This window comes from Perca fluviatilis, chromosome 4, assembly GCF_010015445.1.
Source record: "Perca fluviatilis chromosome 4, GENO_Pfluv_1.0, whole genome shotgun sequence".
In the NCBI taxonomy this organism is placed as follows: Eukaryota; Metazoa; Chordata; class Actinopteri; order Perciformes; family Percidae; genus Perca; species Perca fluviatilis.
The window spans coordinates 40,589,493-40,609,915 of NC_053115.1; the positions used below are offsets into that span (position 1 = coordinate 40,589,493).

General features: G+C 40.1%; 1 long non-coding RNA gene across 1 annotated transcript; it reads left to right on the plus strand.

The window, feature by feature from the left end:
- The first annotated feature begins 11,935 nt into the window (after positions 1-11,935).
- Positions 11,936-20,072, plus strand: LOC120557699. The gene is made up of 3 exons (XR_005639006.1): positions 11,936-12,039; positions 14,170-14,435; positions 19,915-20,072. It is a non-coding gene; the product is annotated as an uncharacterized LOC120557699 (long non-coding RNA).
- The last annotated feature ends 351 nt before the right edge of the window (positions 20,073-20,423 follow it).

Consider the following 20,423-nt stretch of genomic DNA (forward strand, 5'->3'; position numbering starts at 1 on the left):
GAAGTCATGAAGAAGGAGGTTGACTATCTGGTGCAAAATGGATTTGCGGTGTTCCAGTCCATGGAGCTCCCCTTGTCTTCTGGATATGAAGTATATTTTTTTAGCTTTGCTTGGACTTATATGGGTGGGGGTGTTGCATGACAGACAAAGCACCTGTCTGCATGTGTTCTCTCTCTCTCTTGTTGTTCTTCCTCTTGCTCACTCTGTTTTCTCTCCAGGTGATTGAGATTATTGTTTTACACCTGTGTTTGGAGTTGGCCAATTAGCATTCAAGGTGGCAGTCAATAAAAGGAGGACTCCTGAGAAGAGGGATTCTCTCTTGCTCTGCTCTGCCTTCCTGTCCTTTAAGCTGTGGCTCTTTGGTAATTAAACTGTAGAGTTTTGTGAGGTGGAGGTTGAGGACCTTAGGTAAGTTGGGGTACCCTGTATATTTTGCACATCGTTGATCTTTGTATAGACACACCATGTTTAGTGGTTGTTGCCACCTGTGTAATGTTCTCTTTATCTTTTTTAGAGAAGCAGGTTAGGTATTTGGTTTGACTTGTTTTGTTTGTAGAGCTAGTGGTGAGCTAGGCCTAGTTTTGTTATATTAATTTCATTTGTTTGGCACAACCTCCAGGTCCCATCTCCCACCAACATGTTGTGAACTATTTCCATGTTTGGAATAAAAACCACATATTTCTCTTTTACACTGACTCTGTCACACTTTATTGATTGTCACATTACTGTCCCCAAATCCATCGAATGGGTCGTAACACTTTAGGATCAGGATTATGTTATTTGATGCCACAGACACTCAACAATTAAGCCAATATAGCCTAATAATGCTGTTTGATATTAATTTAGAATACACCACATACATAAAAAGGTCTGTCCTCAGACAATTATTAGTTTCTGACTCTGGGAAAGTGGGGGAAAAAACAGTACTGTAGGAGCAAAAAAGTTTTTGTTTATATCTTAAGAACAATAGTTATTATTTTAAGACCTCCCATATTTTGGTTCTAGTTCTGATCCACTGATTTTGATTGACAGCTATAGGCCACTGATTGGCAAATTGGCCGCACCATAGTAATTGTGGCTGTGGTATAATTAATAAAGGGAAGTTAGAAACGCAAAGTTTTGGGAGTCCTAGCTTCAGTTGAGACCAAACACTGCTTTTTTTTTTTTTTTTTTTTTTTTTTTTTTAACCATCTAGTCATCCTGTTCACCTTATTTTATATAATTTAAGATTTTACCAAAAATACTTTAATCTCTTTACCATCTCTTGACACATTTAGGCTATTCTATAAGATATTTTATTGATAACTTATGTAATAACTACTGTAATCATTTTTCACTTCCATTCACTGAGCCCCCCCTGAAACAGTTTGGAGCCCCCCTGGGGAGCCCCGCCTCCCACTTTGAGAATCTCTGACCTAATGCATTCTTCTGACCGATATGTTTTTAGACCTCAGCAAGCTGTGGCATGAACCATTCGTATAGCTACGAAAAGTAAAGCACTGTAATTCGTATGTAGAAGAAAAGGAGAAGACATGCCTTTAGTTATCCTGCGAGAGGAAATTCACAATTTTCACTCTGTTAGTACAGTTGCATACAAATTAAACACAGGCCTCCGGTTCCCAACCCAACTCCCTACGGACGTAGCTACATCCACAACATGTATTCCACATAGTTATTACTGCCAGCACCACATTGACTGCTGCTGTATAGAAGGGTGAACATCCTCTAGGCTGGAGCTCTGTGTGGATGTTTGGCTCCTAGCCGGGGAGAGGAGTTCATCTCCCCAAACTAGTTAAGGGGAAAACACCAGTGTTCATGGCCCATGTCCCGGGCACAAGGAAATAAGATCCAGTATAGTTGCTCTGTATAACCTGTAGCTGTTTTAAAAAAACTTAGTACTTTTAGGACTGAGGACTTCATTTGTCCATGTGGAGACATCCTGTTGGCCAAGATGCATGTTTTTTTTTCTGAGCTTTAAAGCAACACTATGTAACGTTTCCCACTTCGGTCCCCCTACAGGTTGGAAGCAGAATTGTCCATTACATTACATTGCTTTTCCTGCAAGACATGAGTGTTGCGCAGTGGCGGCGCCAGAGATCTTCTTTTGCCGGTGCTTTGGGGTTGCTGGACGTTTCAGTGAGGGTGCTCTGAAATTTTGAGTTTCCCTTGACACAAATAGCCTAACATTACACACACTCGCGCAGATGCCCACCCACCTCCGCTGCAGTTTACTAAACGAGCGAACAAGAGAGATTGATTTAAAGTTGCCGATACAACAGCACCGTAGAACTCCGATTAGCCCACCAAGCTGGTATATTTCAAATACCAGCCAACAAGTCGGGTTCAAACAGTCATTACTGCAGCTCTCATACAGTGGCTCAGAAGAGTAATGCAGCAGGCCAAATACACCACCCATAGCCAAGCACACACATAAAAACACACGCGCATGTATCCTCACACAGTTTTCACACTTGCACGTATGGTCAAAATACTGTAGTCATATCTGTAGTGACTTAATATATCTAAATAAGCCACTGAGGGCGAACACGTTTTCTGGGCTAAAAATAAACCGATGTCCAGTGCGCTGTATAACTTTAGATTCGGTGATCCATTTATTCACATTTCTTGAAAACACATGTTCACTGTAATGCTCTTCCACGAGACAGATATAAGAGTAAAGTTCTTGCATGGACCCCTATCAGCTGACTCCCCCACTGTGGCCTGGCTGTGCGATCCCCTGGTCTAATGTCATGTAGGCTACAGCAGGGTGATGTTAAGCATCCTCAGCAGCATTCAAAGCCGTGGTCAGGTCACCTTCCTCCGGCTGCTTTTCTTCATCCCGGTTGGTGACAGGTTTACCATATCTCTCAGTCTCATTTACAGGTTTTGATAAAGTCTCCACACCTTGACGTTCAGGGAGTAAAAAGCTATCCATTGCTAGCGTTAGACTCACTTCTCTAATCCTAACGGCTCCAAATATTGAGCTCTTCTTCTTCTTTGTGAATACGTTACTGCGGAAGTAAGGTCAAAAGTTCAATGTGTGCTGCACCCTATTGCACCCTTTGGCCGAATACGATCACCTGTGTTTTTTAGCCTAAAAATAATCTTTTAGTTTTATTAATGTATTTATTCATTTTTCAAATATAAATTATACTATTTACACATTAACGATTTTTTATCTATAAATCAACCACAGCAATTTCTTGGGGGTGCTAAGGGGGTGCTATGGCAAACCTAGGGGTAGCTACAGCACCCCCTAGCCCATCCCTGGCACCGCCACTGGTGTTGCAACACACTGAGAAGTCAGACGTGGGTGTTGCAACACATTGCTGTTGTGTAACCGATATTTCTAAGGAATCAAACGTCGGTGTGCCAGGTACCTCAGGCGTGTTAGGATCAGGCGTGTCAGTCAGGATGTTTTATATGTTTTAATTAATAGCATATCAGCTTTTCTTTTCCAAGGAAAAGTCAATAGCTTTCTTATGCTTAGCAAGCTTGAACCTGTCCTTCACTAAGATGTATCCATTCATTAAACCCATAAAACCACAGTCAGTAAAAACATCTTTCTAGTAAAAGGCCAGGAGGGACTCCAGTGTGTTAGATCTGCACAACAATTTCCCACGAGTTAAAAAGGCCCCTGATAACTTTGGATTTGGCATCACTAGGCTACTGCAGATGTATGCGTATGAGGGGTTGGGAGGTATTTCCGAGCTTTTCCCCCTTTAGCCACAGACGGAGAAAGATGTTTAAACATTCAGGGCTCATCCCAAAACCAGGGGGGTCGGATGCATGCTCCATTCATGGCAGCTATTTGCACTATTGTTTAAGCCATTTTATAACAGAATGCCCAAAATCTGTACATCATTTGGGAATAACGTGTTAGCCGCCAAATTAAAGAATCATCCTGTAGAGCTGACATCCTGTTTTGTGTAACTGTTCTCCAACTGTCTTTATTATTCTGAAACCAGAACACAACTAATGTTGAGGATGACTCATTATCAGTCCTGCCACCGGAGAGGCAAAAACTGTCTGATGTTTCTATTTTTGAAGTTACATAACATAGGTAGGTTAGGAATTTGGCGTAAACAGCATAACTAATCTTGAAACCTTTTTTAGTAGAGTTCACAGAATGAATGGCAAAATTTCGTCAGTAATTTTGCTCCATTGATTTGCCGGTCCAATGAGAGAGACTGAGGGGAAATGACACAAAGTTGAAGTTGTTTTAAAATCCTCAAAGATTAGCAGAAGCAACGGAAGCAAGCCAAGTTGGCGACGTCATCTGATGATTTTACAGAAACATGCACAAAGAGAGCCTCATAACTGTTGCCATGCCAATGCATGGCTGTGTGCTTGGTACCAGTACACAAATTCACTTCTGGTTATTGGCAAGCGGAAGTTGAGCTTGATTTATGATCCTGCGGAGGTTCCACGTAGAGCTTTCGCCGTAGCTTACCTAAGTGGCCTGAAGATTATACTTGTTCGTTGGTGTGTGCGTCGATCTCAGCAGGGCGTGGGGAGTGTGTGGTAGAGAGAGTGAGAGAGTGATGGCAATTGGCTTTGGAGCAAAACCGGCAAAGTGTCTCTCTTGTGCTTTCTGACAACATTGGGAAATCTGTAGCAGGAAAAGTGAACCCTCTCCTTGAATTCATGTTGTTTATGGAGAAGGAGAACCTGGTAAAACAGTAATTAAAAACAAGAACACAGACAGTTACATTAAAACCATGAACATTTTTAAGTTTTTTTTTTAACTAGAACATTATAATTAAGACATTATCAACAAGTTTATATTAATGTAAACAAGAAAATGACAAAGTAAATGTATATTCTATTCATGTATATTGTAGGAGCCATTTGACCTGTAAAGTAAAGGACAGTAAAGTTGTTATTTTTCTGTACACTGCCATCTGGTGCCAGGTCACGTGTAGCTTAGTCAATTTTATTTATATAGCCCAATATAACATCACAAATTTACCTCAGGAAGCCGTAGATAGAGGTTAAAGAAAGAAAAGTAAAATGTAGAAAGAAGTAACGGCGGAGACGCGCCATGTTGTTACAGAGGTAAAAAAGCAACAGGAAACTTTCTTTTTCATTCATTGAATAAAATGTAGCACTTTCAGTTGGTGTAGGTGCATGACTCTTGCACTTTTTGGGGTTGTATGCACATGGCTGGATGCACTTTTAAGTGTTTTTAGACCTCAGAAAGCTGTGGCATGAACCATTCGTATAGCTTACGAAAAGTTTAAAATTGGTTATTATGTAGAAGAAGAAGACATGCCTTTAAGCCTGGCTCAGACTACAGGAGTTTTGGCCGATTTATGCCCGGTTAACCCCTCCGAAAATCTGAGAAAAATCTTGTCGAGGACTTTGATCGGTCCGATGTTGGTGCGAATTATCTGGTAATGTGAGGCGTTCACAGATCGAATCTTGCACCTCCCGATCTGCTCGCAGACACATCGGGGCCGTCCCGATAATATCACACATGTTTGATATCTAGGATTATAATCGGGCGTGAAACGACTATGATTACGTCAGTACTTCCACAATAGCCAATGAGAGACAGGTCTGCAAGCAGACAGAAGTGACGGAAACTTTTGAAAATGTCCGCGAAAGCAGCTGTAGTATGAGTCCGGTGGACAACTGAGTTGGAAGAAAGGATGGTGGAGATGTGGCGACAGCACGAGTGGCTGTTTAATGTCTCATCAAAAGAATATCATAATCAGAATGATAAAGAGAAGAGCTGGGGAGAGATCGCTTCAGATCTGGACCTACCGGGGGAGTATACAAAGTTGCTAGGCACTAGCTAGCAAATGTAAACATTAGATCTAGGTCAGTGATCATCTGCTACATTCAGGTCTAACTAAAGATGCATTGCACACACCGTATTTTAGGACTATAAATCGCCCGAGTATAAATCACAACAGAACGACTAGCAGGCGTGGAGGCGGTACCGTTGTCAAGCCCCCTCCCGGCAGCGCACGTTGTTCAAGCCCCCACCTGTGGACTCGTTCCTCCAGCTCTGGCCATCTAGCTTTCAGCCCGTGATTAGCCGATTAGCTTTCTTTCATTTCTTCATTGCAAGAGTAACCTTTTTGCCAGTCTCCCTCACAAGGTTCTCCCTCATTTCAAACGTTCTTTCTGCTGCTCGATGACCGTTTTCGGGCTGCATATTTTACTACCTGCAGTTTATCTCTTTTCTTTCTCAGTTGTCTTTAGGAGCAGCATATAGTTGGCACAAGCCTAGAGCGCCCTCTCACGGCTGTAGACGGTAATGTTTCAGTATGAATTAACATGTTCCATTATATATATATTGATATACAAGTCGCACCTGACTATAAGTCGCAGGACCAGCCAAAGTAGGAAAAAAAGTGCGACTGATAGTCCGGAAAATACGATAGTTTGTTTGAATAATATTATCGTCCACGCTCGTTTTATTTTATTTTGTTTTTTATTGGTACAAAGGATAGGCTAAGTATTACTACAGCAAGTTGCCGTGACAAAGTATCCATTTTGTTTACATGCGCTTCCCATTGACATATATATGGCACTTCCCCGTGAGATCGCGTCACGTGAGGTGCTAAATCTGGCAAAATAATCTTAAGAATATCTTGTAGTGTGTGATGCCCCACTATTTTCAAATCTTGTAGTGTGAGCAAGTTTAAGATTTGAGGGAAGAAAATCTGCAAAGATTCTCCTCAAGTGTGTGCTGCAACCAGATTTCAAACTCGGTTAGGATTTTAAAACTCCTGTAGTGTGAGCCAGGCTTTAGTTATCCCGCAAGAGGAAATTTAAATTTTCACTCGGTTAGTACAGTTGCATACAAATTACACACAGGCCTGAAGTACACACACATGGCCTATACATGCTGTGCACACTAAAGGAGAGATGTCAGAGTGAAGGCTGCTCCATGAGATGAGTGTGAGTTGCCAGTCCAGTGCCTCTCCAGCTACCGATCAAGGTTTCATACTTTGGTCTATACAGAAATTTGAACTGGCGACCCTCCGGTTCTCAACCCAACTCCCTATGGACGTAGCTGCATCCACAACATGTATTCCACATATTTATTACTGCCAGCACCACACTGACTGCTGCTGTATAGGAGCGTGAACATCCTCTAGGCTGGAGGTCGGTGTGGATGTTTGGCTCCTAGCCGGGGAGAGGAGTTCATGTCCGAAACAAGTTAAGGGAAAACACAAGTGTTCATGGTCCATGTCCGGGCACAAGGAAATAAATGTGAATAGATGTGTAGCGTATGGGGGTTGTGAGGTATTTCCGAGGCCTTTTCCCTTTTAGCCAGAGACGGAGCAAGAGTGTGTAAACATTCAGGGCAATCCTGTTCTTTCTGACCACGGTGGGAAATCTGGAGCAGGAGAAGTTAACCCTCTCCTTGATTTCGTGTTATTTATGGAGAAGGAGAACCAGGAAATGAGTCGGAAATGCAACGCTAACAAGCCGCGCGACGGCGCACAGGTCGCGTAGGGTGACGTGTGTAGTTACATTTTTAGAGGTGCATGTCAGGCTACGGCGTAGGGTCCTTATGTAGCTCGCGTAGATTTTTACGGAAAGTATGACTCAAGCTCTACACTTAAAGGTGCAGTAGGTGCAGTAAGACTTCTAAAATTAACTTTCTGTCCTATGTTCCAGTAGAACTACATGAAGCAGGTCATTTAAAAAAAATCTGTCTCCTCTGGCTCCACCTACAGCCTGGAGTGCGATTTGCAAAAATCCACCGCTCCCTGTTCAGATGTACCAATCAGGGCCAGGGGGTGTCTAACTGTGTGTCAATCACTGCTCATGCACACGCATTAATTCTCCCTTGTGGGGGGAGGGGCTTAGGAGACCGTTTTGGGCTTTAGCAGAAAGGGGGGAGGGACTGAGAAGTTGTCGATGTTCAAATTTTTTGGCTAAGCCCTGGATCTTCACAATCCTCCCTACAGCACCTTTAAACAAACGAACTATGGGAGTGTTTTCAGGAGGAGGAGATGCAGTCTAACTCCAAAAACGGGCCCCAAACTGAACCAAATAGACCACAGACCCCCAGTCGGTAAGATTTCCTCCCTAGGGTCGACTATCTGATTCAGGATTTTTTTGGTGTTTTATAACAGAGAGAAACCTATGACCAAAACAGTCATACATTCTGTCATTGTGTTACTTATGGATGGAATGTTTGTGAAAAAATGATTCCCCTTTCTGCTGCGGACCCCCTGGAGCACCCTCAAGGACCCCTTGGGGTCCCCGAACCCCACTTTGGCAAACCAATGGTATAGACTTTTTTGCTATCAAAAAGTATTGATCCCACTTTACCTGGTTGGTGATCTTGAACAGCTGCATTTTGCTGCCAACTAACAGTAGGCTACCTCCTTTCTGTGCAACATTTAGTTAATTAACTTTTATTTTGGAGAAATTGCACCGGAAAAGGTTTTACTTCTGCTTATAAAGTGGTCAGAAGAAGTGTGTGTTTTGTGCATTAACAGTGAATATATATCTTAATCTTTAGTTCTGTAGTTTTGTTTTTGTTATAATCAGCTTTAATATTAGTGTGAAGATAAAGAGCTTTTTGCAGTTTGCACACATTATGAGCAGATCTTGTGCAGAATGCATGAGTCATAGTTATGCAGAGATGACGCTTTTATTTTGAAGGATTTGTGCAGGAAGTGGTGCTGTTGTTGCAGCTTGCCTCGAAACCGAAAGTGTTTCTGATCAGCCAATCAGCCCGTTAGGAGTGTCTCCTTCTCCGTTATCAGAGACGTTGTGATGTTAAAGTGATGTCTGATCTTTAGGAGACATCGACAGCGATGGAGCTTCTTCCTCTTCTGTGTCTCTGCCTCCTGACTCGCTCTGGAATCACGTCTGCTCAACTAAACGGTAAGAAAACTGATCATTACACTGGAATAGACTAGGCCTGTATACCCTATTCGCAAATGTAATTTATTTTTAATTATTTCAATGTAAACATGCAGAGGTCTGGAAACAATATTATATATATATAAATATTAATCATGCTGCTCAGCTGTGGTCACATAGGCTATATATAATATAATAATATTTAGCACAGATTAAAAATATTGTTTATTAACTTTAGATATGGCGTCATTTCTGCAGGTGTGTGTGTGTGTGTGTGTGTGTGTGTGTGTGTGTGTGTGTGTGTGTGTGTGTGTGTGTGTGTGTGTGTGTGTGTGTGTGTGTGTGTGTGTGTGTGTGTGTGTGTGTGTGTGTGTGTGTGAGAAGGTGGGGCATTGATGTGCATTCCGAGAAACTCTTCATCCGCTGCCAGCTGCCTGAAGCTTTTTGTTAAACCAAAGTAAAGTAGGAACCCCAGGATGTTCACAAGCTGTGATGGACGATCATATTCAGATCCTTTACTTAATAAAAGTGTTATATTATAACCGGGCTGTCTGGTGGTCGTCCCCCAGCAAATCTTTCTGCATTCTGGTACATTTTTCTGCAACAATTTGTGCCTTTTCTGCATGCAAATCTCTTTATTTATGTAAATAGTATTAGCGCTGCAAAGACTAATTGATTAGTTGTCAACTTTTAAATGAATCACCAACTATTTTGATTAGTTTTTATTAGTCGGTTTGAGTAATTTTTTTTAAGACAAAAGTAAGAATTCTTTGATATCAGCTTGTTAAATGTGAATATGTCTAGTGTCTTCTCTCCTCTGGGACAGTGAACTGAATATCTTTGAGTTAGGGACAAAACGAGACATTTGAGGACGTCATCTTGGACTTTTGGGAAACACTGATCCACATTTCTCACTATTTTATGACATTTTAGAGACCAAATAAATATTCGATTAATCGAGAAAATAATCAACAGAATAATCTGGTTGTTTTAACAGCAAATTAGTAAAATGTGCGCATGCTACGCTGCGTATACGTTACACACACAGGGTGTAGCAGCTAAGAAATAGTATTATGGAGTTTTGGGGCGCATGGTGCTTTCGTTACACGTATGATCTGCTCGCACGCTTTCACTTCAGGCACCAGCAGATCAGTTTCTTCTCTCCTTCCTACTCAGCAAATCTCCCATCATAATAGCGCCTGGCTTTTAGGGGAAATGGGAGATGATCTCTGATTGGTTTATTGCATGTTACGCCCAAAACACACCTATGAATTAATGAAGACACTAAGTACAACCCTTTAGAACCATGGCGCATGGACATTTTTTTCCTTCCTCCACGGCGCTGTGAAGGAAGGTCTGGCAAAGCGAGACTAGTCTATTAATAATACTGATAAGATTTAGAAGTAAGGGTACTCATGGGGACACAAATCAGAAGTGCCGGTATCAGTTCTGGTGAGTACTACTGGCCCGTTTCAGACTCTGATCCAACCGTAGAGAAGGTGGAGCAGTGGTGTGCTGCAGACAAAACACTATTTCCAAGAATCTCTTCTTTATATAAAACCAGATTAAAAGTTACACCGATTACCTAACTTTGGACTCTTGTATAACTAATGATGAAATATGATATTTTTACATTTCACACACGTTTGTGTTTGTGCGTATGTGTGTGGGCGGGCCTATGCTGCATCCTGTTGTGAGAAGTTGGGCCGTTGATGTGCATTTCCTAGAAACTCTTTATATCTGCTGCCTGAAGCTTCTTGTTTTTGGCCTACCTACCTACATACCCACAATACACCAGTGAAGCAAGCACTGTGTGAATAGTGACATGTATGTATAGTATTCAGATCATTGTCAAACTCTGTCTTTTTCTTATTTTTTTTATTTAGTTATTAACAGACACAAGCACTGCAGCTGTTCTCTGTTTGTGTCCAGGAAGTGAAAGTCCTAGTAGTAATCTTTCTGCCGTAGAGAAGAGAGACTTCTGTAATTCCACAATATGCAGAGAGAGAGAAAAAGACTTTTAACAACCGAGTTGATGTTTGTCATTGCTCGGGAAAAATAGAAAGAGTTCAGTGATATTAATTATTCATGAGTGTGGTGTGATTCCTGTATACAAAGTATTGACGTTATTATGTGGAAGATTTACTTCCTCTTAGAATAGATGGATTGAAGCAAATGTATTAAAAATTAAGGACAAACTCTCACAACTCTTAGCTACAATACAATTTTTGGTTTGCAGTTTATCCTTCTGAAGTAGTAAGTCTTCTGTTAGGTTGTTTGGGATGTGACGGGGGGTCAGGCCAGGCTTTATATCTTTGTATTATTAGATTGTAGTAGATTCAGTGTGACCCCTCTCCCTGAGTGTAGTTTAGACTATTGTTTCTTTGTTTTTTTCAGACCAAGGACCACTTACCCAATAAAAAATCTCACAGACCAGCTAACTGCCAAAGCATCCCCAAAAACAATAGGCATGCTACTCCAACATTATATTACCAATTACAGCCAAATTAAATTACAGTTTTTTACAAATAGCTGCTGAGTCACTCATTGTCTCTGTTGCCGTCTTAATTTGGAAGAAATATATTTTACTTCCTGTATTTATCTTTACTCATATCTGTCCTCTGAGGGTAAATAAAGGCTCATCTTATCGTATTATCAAGATCATCATTATTATATGAGGAAAGAAATAGATGGACTGAAGTAGGCCTAATAAAGAAATATAATGTAAAAAGGGTCAACATGTTATCTGGTGGGCAGTGCAAAGGATTTGCTGTAGACATGGTTCAAGACGAGGCCAAAAAACAAGTTTCTTGTTATAAACTTAATTTCTCTGCATGTAAACACACTGATTAATTCATGTTTTTATCTTTCAGGGCCAGAACCGATCACAGTGGAGGAAGACAGAGATGTTATGTTACCCTGTTCCCTTAGCAACAAGGGGGACATTACGTCAGATGTGTTTGACTGGAAGAAAGATGGTGCGGATGTGTTCTTTTATGCCAACGGCCAGCATTCCAATAATGGCAGAGGTGGTCAGATTCAGCAGTTCATAGGTCGAGTCTTTCATTTTGAAGAAGAACTGAAACAAACCGCACTCCATAACCATCAGAAATACAAAGGTGGCCGACAGCGGAAACTACACCTGTTTTTTTCCAAATCTTCGGCCACCTCAAACATTCAAGATTGAGCTTGTTGTTGGTGAGTACGTTCATTAAACAGTTAAAGATTTCTGCTGGATAACAATTTCTGCTTTTGTCTCAAGTTGATAATTCTTTACAAGCACTAACTATGTTTTGTTTTGTCTTTTAGATCGTGTTTTAACCTCTTGAGGCTCGTTTTTGATCATGTATATTTCTGCCTCTTAATACTGCAACATTTGAATCTGTATAATACCAGAACCACGAGGAACTGATATATAAAATTGCATAGCGGTTAAACATACACTATTAGGTTTCATTAGGTGTGACTCCCACTTTGAAAGAGTTAAATTGATAACATATTGTACATAAAAAACAAAAGCTTTCTAATTTATTCCTTTTCGATTCCAATTTGAAATACAATAATTCAGTCATACTAAGGACCATCAGTCTGAAATTCACAGGATCTCTCCTCTAACTTGTCTGTAATGCCTGCACCACGTTTTATATTAATAGACAAAAGTGGCTCTGAGATATTTAAGAAAGTGCAATACAAAGTATCTCCAGCAGAGGACTCTAGAACTCTCTTAAACTTTTAAAAGTTACCAAATCATGTTGTTAAATCTATTTATGATTCTGAAAAATGTCTCTAGAGTTCAAAACTATACTAAAAAACTATTACATTTTTCTTCTTAGCATTCAATAAAGATTTACACATTTATTATCTAGAATCTCGCCTTTATAAACATATAAATAAAGTTTCTCTGTTCTGTTGGTGTCCCGCTACCACGGAGAGTCAAACTACATTGACTTCCATATATGGTCAGACAGGTAATTTAATTGGCTACAAACTCACCGTGTTTTCACGGTGCTGACTACCCATTGGATGAAACTAGCTGTCAATAAGACACACGTGAGCTCACGTAGCGATGCTCTCCTTTGATTGGATCTTTGAGTTAAAAGTCCGGTAGGTAGGTCACTTTAGATCGTAGAAAGATGCGGATTGGTTTATTTTGTTCCGGGGCGTTTTTCTGTTGTCAGAAATACTTAACATCATTGGTCAAATGTTTTGCCAATACTTTAAATAGACTGCAAATACGTTATTTTGAAAGTTTGTCGAGCGGCGCTAAAGCTAAACGAGGAATATAATCAACTTTTATTCGCGTTATTTTTACTTCCGCTTGAATTTAAACGGGGTAAATTTAATCTGTGGACTTTTGTTATTCAAAACGAAGCCCGTTTGTTTATAAATGTCTGTTTTTCGACCGTTAAATACATTTTAACTGCGGCTAGACAGGAGAGCAGGTAAGTTGCTAACTGTTTGCTGCCGTAAAGTAAGACGTTACTGTTGTTATGTCGTTAACCTTAAGATTAGATTCTACAATTTGTTGAAAAAACGAACATTTACGGTTTTAAACGAGGTATAATATGTCTGTATTGACTTCTGCAGTCAACATGAAAATGTGTTTATATTTATTTAATCACCTTTACATGTAAATCTCGGGTCGCTTGCAACCTCCGCGCTTTATAATATTAAAAAACAGAACAGGGGAAAATATCCCAGGTGAGTCCTGATTTTAATAACGTTACTCTCTACTACTCACATGTATGTGATCACAGGCCTGATATGATTCAAAAAACGTTAAATCTGTGGACCAAACTGACATTTATACGCCAACATAAACTTATTTATCAGTCAGTGTTTAAAAATATGATTTAATTGTGCATTGGTCACGTTTTGTTCATCCATCCCAATGAAAAACCATAGTACTAACTACATCCACTTAATTTCAATGTATTAGGTACACATAGCTAAGACCAAGCACTCAGGAATAAATCCTATGAAGGTTATAATAATCGGTTGTTATAGAAACTGTTTCAGAGAGGTGTTGATTCTTTATGGTCATGCCTGCATATATTTTAAGTACTATGTTTCATATTTGATACAGTGGTGTTTATTTTATATTTTTGAAGCAAAACAAATCTCACAGAAGTCTAAAGGCTTTTGGCTGTATCAGTGCTTTGCCATGATATAAGTCAGAATCTAGCTCATATTGGAAGAATTTAAAGGTGTTTTAAATATGGTGCCCCTCAGACGTTGCTGCCTGGAATGTGTCTTTGAGGCTCCCGATAGTACATGTTTAATACTATAACTGTCCATTTTAATCTATTGTTTCTATTATGTTCACAGGTGCAGCTCCAAAACCTTTTGTCTATCACGTAAAACTAAGGATGAATTTGTTCTGCAATGTGAGGTTCATGGCTCTCCAAAACCTAAAGTAGAGTGGCTGGACAGTGCTACAAAGATCCTTCCTGCTGAGGAGCCCCAGGTCTCAGAGAGAGGAGGCCGTTTCTACATCACTCTCAACGCTACTGTGACCAGGGCTGACTACTATTACTGTGTAGCCACTCAGGAGACCATCAGCCTTCAGATTTATGCTGGAATTTATTTCAATGGTAAGATTTTTACTAGTTGTATTTTTATATTCATATAATTGTATTTATATGTTATTCTTTTTTTCTGTAAATGTGTCTTCAGACTGAACATAAAGGAAATGGAGATGAAGAAATCTGCTGAATTTGGAAATGTTTCAAACTGAGTGAAAACTTCCCACTGAAACTCCACTTCATTAATTTACAGATATAAGAGCGACGTATATCAATATTACGTAACACACACAGTTGGTTTGTACATTCCTAGTTAGCTCTAAAGCTTATTTCTGTGTTTTCAGTATTTTGTGCTGAATAAAACACAAACTTTAGAAACATTCAACAGTCAAATTCACAGATTAAATAGAGACCAAACTTGACTTTTGCGCCAGTCTGAATTCACCTTTTAGGAGCCTGTACATCATCAGTTGTTCTCTTTGTGACTTTCTAATACTATGATTATACACTGATACTAAATGTGTGTACATGATACACCGTCACATTAACAGAGTTACATTTACTGTTAGTAAACATGTTTCAGAGAAGGATTTCAGGGACAGAAATGATGAACATTGAGAAGTGTTGTGCAGCATCAGAGGGCCCGATTTTAACGATCTAAGCGCGCGGTGAAGCACCTGGTGCATTAGGTGCCAAATCCACTTTTGCTAGTTTGACTGAGAAAAGGGGTCCGTGCGCCAGGCCCATGGTTCAAAAGGGTTGTACTTAGTGTCTTCATTAATTCATAGGTGTGTTTTGGTCGTAACATGCAATCAACCAATCAGAGATCATCTCCCATTCCCTTTTAAAAGCCAGGCGCGTTTGGACCTTGGCACATTGCTATTATGATGGCGGATTTGCACTTTACTTTACAGTTTTTGTTGGTCAATGGTGCCATCACTTCCCACTGCCTCAAGATAGCAATACGCCCAGAATGCACCTGAACACAACTCCCTGTAAGACCACTACGCCTATAGGCCACAGATGGGCGCAGGTGCATTTGCTGTTTAAACGGCGCGGGCGCTGGACAGGAAACTGACAACTGCGTCGGTCTTAAACTAGCAAAGACACTTGCATCGGGCTTTGCGCTGCGCTGCACAGGATTTAAAATAGGACCCATAGTATCAAAACACAAGTTATTCCATATTACACCATAGAGAAAATAATGCCCAGATGTTTTCTTCACTTCATCACTGTACAGACTGAAGATCAGCTCTGATTCTGAGACTCTTCTCTCTACAGTTAGTTTCTTCTTTCCAGTTGAGATGAAAACATGCAGAAAACCAAGTCTGTAGTGTTTTCTGCTTTAATTCCCATGATGCTTTGGGAATGAAAAGGTTTCTGATTCTTACATACAGCTGAGATCATTAGAAATATTAACACAACCTAACTACTACATGTAACTGTGGAGTAGCTGATTCTTCTCTACAGAAAACACTACATAAGACCTGTTAAATACAGTTAAGTTATATGTTACTAAATAATCTAATATTGCTCAAAGTTATGGCAATAATAATGGGTAACACTTGAAGGTATCAACATAATCGTGACATGACACTGTCATAACTATGACATGACACTGTGACGTGTCAGACATTATAAACAAGTCATAAACCTTTATGACTTCTGTCATTCGGTTTTTGTCAATCACAAGTTGACATTGTTTGGGTTGTCTTGATTATGACAACTTGACATTAATCAAAGTGACATTACCAGAAATTGTCTTGGTCATGACAAGTTGACATTACATTTCTTTGGCGTGTCCTTATTAAGACAACTTGACATGAAACGGGATGACCTTATGTCAACTTGTCATGACAAAAACCGAATGACACTTAATGTATGAAGTCACACACGTTTATGACTTGTTTATGACACGTTCATGACAGTGTCATGTCACGATTATGTCGATACCTTCAAGTAAAGTGTTACCTAATAATGTTACACTTAATGGCCAAGTTATGTCTGTTAGTCAGCATATTACCGCTCGCTCTAAACAGCATGAATACATATTACTCTATAACTAAAACATTCTGCATACAGCATCTAGAAAGACAAACAGAGCAGAACCTTCTGTATTTGTTCATTGTCTGTATGTTACTTACTTAGTTTAATATTTCACCTGATCCATTAAAACAGATGGGTTCCGGTTCTTGTAAGTTTTGCTGCAGCTTCTTGATGCTGAAATAATTTCCATGTTTGTATTGTTGATGTTCTTCTCTGATTGGACGCAGCTACAGATGGAAACTAATTATAAGTTACTTTATAATTTAGTAAAACTTCACACCCAGTAAAAGATTTATAACCAGCTGTCACAACCTGATCCTGAGGATCAACATGAAAACACTTGGGGGGCGGGGGGTGATTTAGTGACTGAAGTCAAAGAATCAGCAACATTTCTGTTCCACAAGTGAAAAAATAAAACAGGGTGTAACACATTAATGTAACAGTGTTTCTACCAAAATATACTGAGGCTCTGAAATCTGTATGAGCTGTAATCAGATAGATTAATAAGAGTGTAAGTCCATATCCATTTATATAGCTAATATATGAAGGTAAATATGGTGCAAAAGGTGAGAGCTTGTAGAATACAATGTGAGAACTTGCAGAACAAAAAATCTGAACTTGTATGTTAAAATTTGCACTTGTAAAAAATATTCACACACCTGTGATCTGAATTTGAAGTCACACAAAGAAAAAAAACACATGAGAGCTTGTAAAAAAAATCTCAACTTGTAAATTGAAATTTGCACTTGTAGAAAATCTTCACACACCTGTATTCTGAATGTGAAGTCACAGAAAAAATATTCACAAATGTGTAGATTGATATTTGCATCAACACAATGACAAACTTGTAATGCAACATTTACTCGTGTACTTTTTTTTTTTTTTTTACTCTGGTTAATTTTCCATCACAACCACAACTCAGTGATTACAACCTCTGGAATCTGTCACTGCAACTTCACTATGTGCTCTCTCGCATCACAAAGTGGCCAATCTGCGCCTCGACTTTTGCAACACTTCTTGCGATACATTTGGTGCAAAACTAATTAGTACCTGTGGACTTAAGGCCATTTTATAGTTGTCGCGTAAAATAGACGGCGTAGCCCCGCAGACCCCACAGACCCGTCTGTGTCTACGCCGGACCCTACGCCGTAGCCTGGCGCCCACCTCTCGAAAAATGTAACTACACGTCACAGCGACGCACGTGCTCGGCCGTGGCTTGGTAGCGTTGCATTTCCCCGACTCATTTCCTGGTTCTCCTTCTCCATAAACAACATGAAATCAAGGAGAGGGTTAACTTCTCCTGCTCCAGATCTCCCACCGTGGTCAGAAAGAACAGAGGAGACACTTTGTTTCTCTCACTAGGACTCTAGAGTCGCTTCCGCTCCGAAGCTAATGCCCGTCACTCTCTCACTGATCCCTCGGCTCTATCACCCACTCCACACACACACACACACACACACACACACACACACACACACACGCCGCTCGACCCACACACAAGCGCAACAAGTATAAACATCAGGCCACTTCCGTGGGTTTCCGGCGAGAGCTCTGCGTGGAGCCTCTGGCCAACTGTAAAACAGCCTTTAGGCTGTGGAGCTCTGAGCCAACAGGACGGGAGAGCAGGGTTTCTATCACCAGATGAGGGCCGACTCTGTCTGGCTTATTTATGTAGCAGCTTGGTGGAATAGCAAGCTAGCGTTATCCAACTAACCAGCCAGCCTGCTTCTAAATAAATACCTTTTAATTATGTTAACACTTTTTAACAGTCAAACTGAACACGTGGCGGTGAGCTCCAGGTCCTGCAGGCCCCAAACGGACCCTCATCAGAGGGTAACGGGCCAAGTTCTGCATCCCTGCTGAGACTTTCATCCACAAGACAGATTCCACAGGTTGTAATCACGGAGTTGTGGGGGTGAGGGATATTGAGAAAAAAAAGAAAAAAAAAGTACACACGAGTAAATGTTGCATTACAAGTTTGCAGCTGTCATTGTGTTGATGCAAATATCAATCTACACATTTGTGAATATTTTTTCTGTGACTTCACATTCAGATCACAGGTGTGTGAATATTTTTTTACAAGTGCAAATTTTAACATACAAGTTCAGATTTTTTGTTCTGCAAGTTCTCACATTGTATTCTACAAGCTCTCACCTTTTGCACCATATTTACCTTCATACTAATACTGCCACCTAGTGGGAATTCAGTACAAAGAGAGTGATTTATTAATTGTTGCAAACTGCAGTATTTCAGCCGAGTCACATGAATCACAAACAGAATAATGACACTTAAAGATGTAGGTAGGATTTTAGTTATTGATGATTTTATTATTTTATTTCTTAACTAGAAACTGAAAAACTAAACACTGGGACCAAACCTCAACTCTGAGTATATACAGTGATGGTTCCTAGAAAATAATAATTTGATACCATGGAGGTAAATAAAGTTTTTCCAGGACAAAGTAAACTTGTTATTAGGACTGGTTGCTCTGCAGTGAGGGTCCCAGATGATAAACCTGTTCTTTACACTTCAGTCACTGCAGCAGAGTGTTGGTTCATTAAAAGAAGAACTAACTGAAAACACAGCATTAGGTTTTAGACTCAAGGTGAACATGAAGATGGAAACAGTGAATAGTATAAAGGACACAAAATGGCGTGTTAAGCCCTATTAGCACTGGATTAGTATTACCTGGTGACCTCTAGTCATTTGTAATAATTATGGAGGTTGTCTGTGATCTTAATCACGTGCCAATCGACCATGTCTGTTATTTGTCAAAAAAAAATTCCCCCACAAATGACCTACCATATTTTGCCAAACTCTACTGGGCCTGGCCCAAAACGATATGGAACCCCGACCCAAGTGCGGTGCGGCAGCCTCACCCTGGCGAACGTTTATTTATTTTTATTTTTTTCTCAACTTTCTCTCAATTGTTGTGAGGCCGTTAAGTTTTCACAGTTTAATATCAGACGCGCGTCCAAACTGCTCCAAATTGAAACCCAAGTTCATTGGGTACCCAGGAAGCCCCAGTGTGAAGTAGCTCGACGAACGCGGTTATGAGATATTTAAAAGACAACACACACACACACACACACACACACACACACACACTCAGAATGTCTTTTGATTTATAGTTCGATATAGACTAGAGAGTTTATAAAATAAATCAAAATAACTGTGCTTTGTAATTGTATTTTAAGTCCATTTGTAACATGTGGGCGACACCTAATAGTTACTGTTCCAAATTAATCCAGTACTTCTATCAGTTTATCTTGATCTCTTTAATGATACATTGACGTTGGCAGAGGCGGTATAGCTATCCAGCTAAAAATAGTTCTTCGTATTACTAGAGTGTAATGGAATATATTGTCTACATAACGGACAATAAATTTCGCGCGATCCAATTGCAAGATTTATTTATCTTTCTAGCATGACAAATGTTCGTTGTAAAAGTTGGTGTGGGAAGTGTCACTACATGTATTGTCTGTTTACATTGTGTTCACAGGTGATCTACAGCCATCTATCAAGATTATTAGTGAAACAAAACAGGGCAGTGCTGCAGTGTGTGGTTCGAGGTACTTCTGCAGACCTTAAAGTGGAATGGCAGGACAGTGCTGGAAAGACACTTGCTGCCAAAGAGCCCCAGTTCTCAGAAAGAGGAGGCAGCTACATCACCCCCTCAAACTACTGTGACCAAGACCGGTCACTATCACTGTGTAGCCTCACAGAAGAAAATCAACCATACCATGTTTGCGGATACCTTTGTGCATATCAGTGGTGAGGTTCTTATATTCAAGATATAATTATTGTTATTGTTTATGTGTTATACATTTTTTTTTTTTAAGTTTTGATAAAGATATCTGCAGCAGAAAATGTTTCAAACTGAGTGAAACCTTCACACTGAGGGGAAGAACCAGAGGATCTGGAGGGAAATAACAGAACTGGAGTTTGGAATCCTTTTTAGTTCAGTATGAACGGTTACAAAAACACACACAGCTGTTGTGTCCAGTCCTA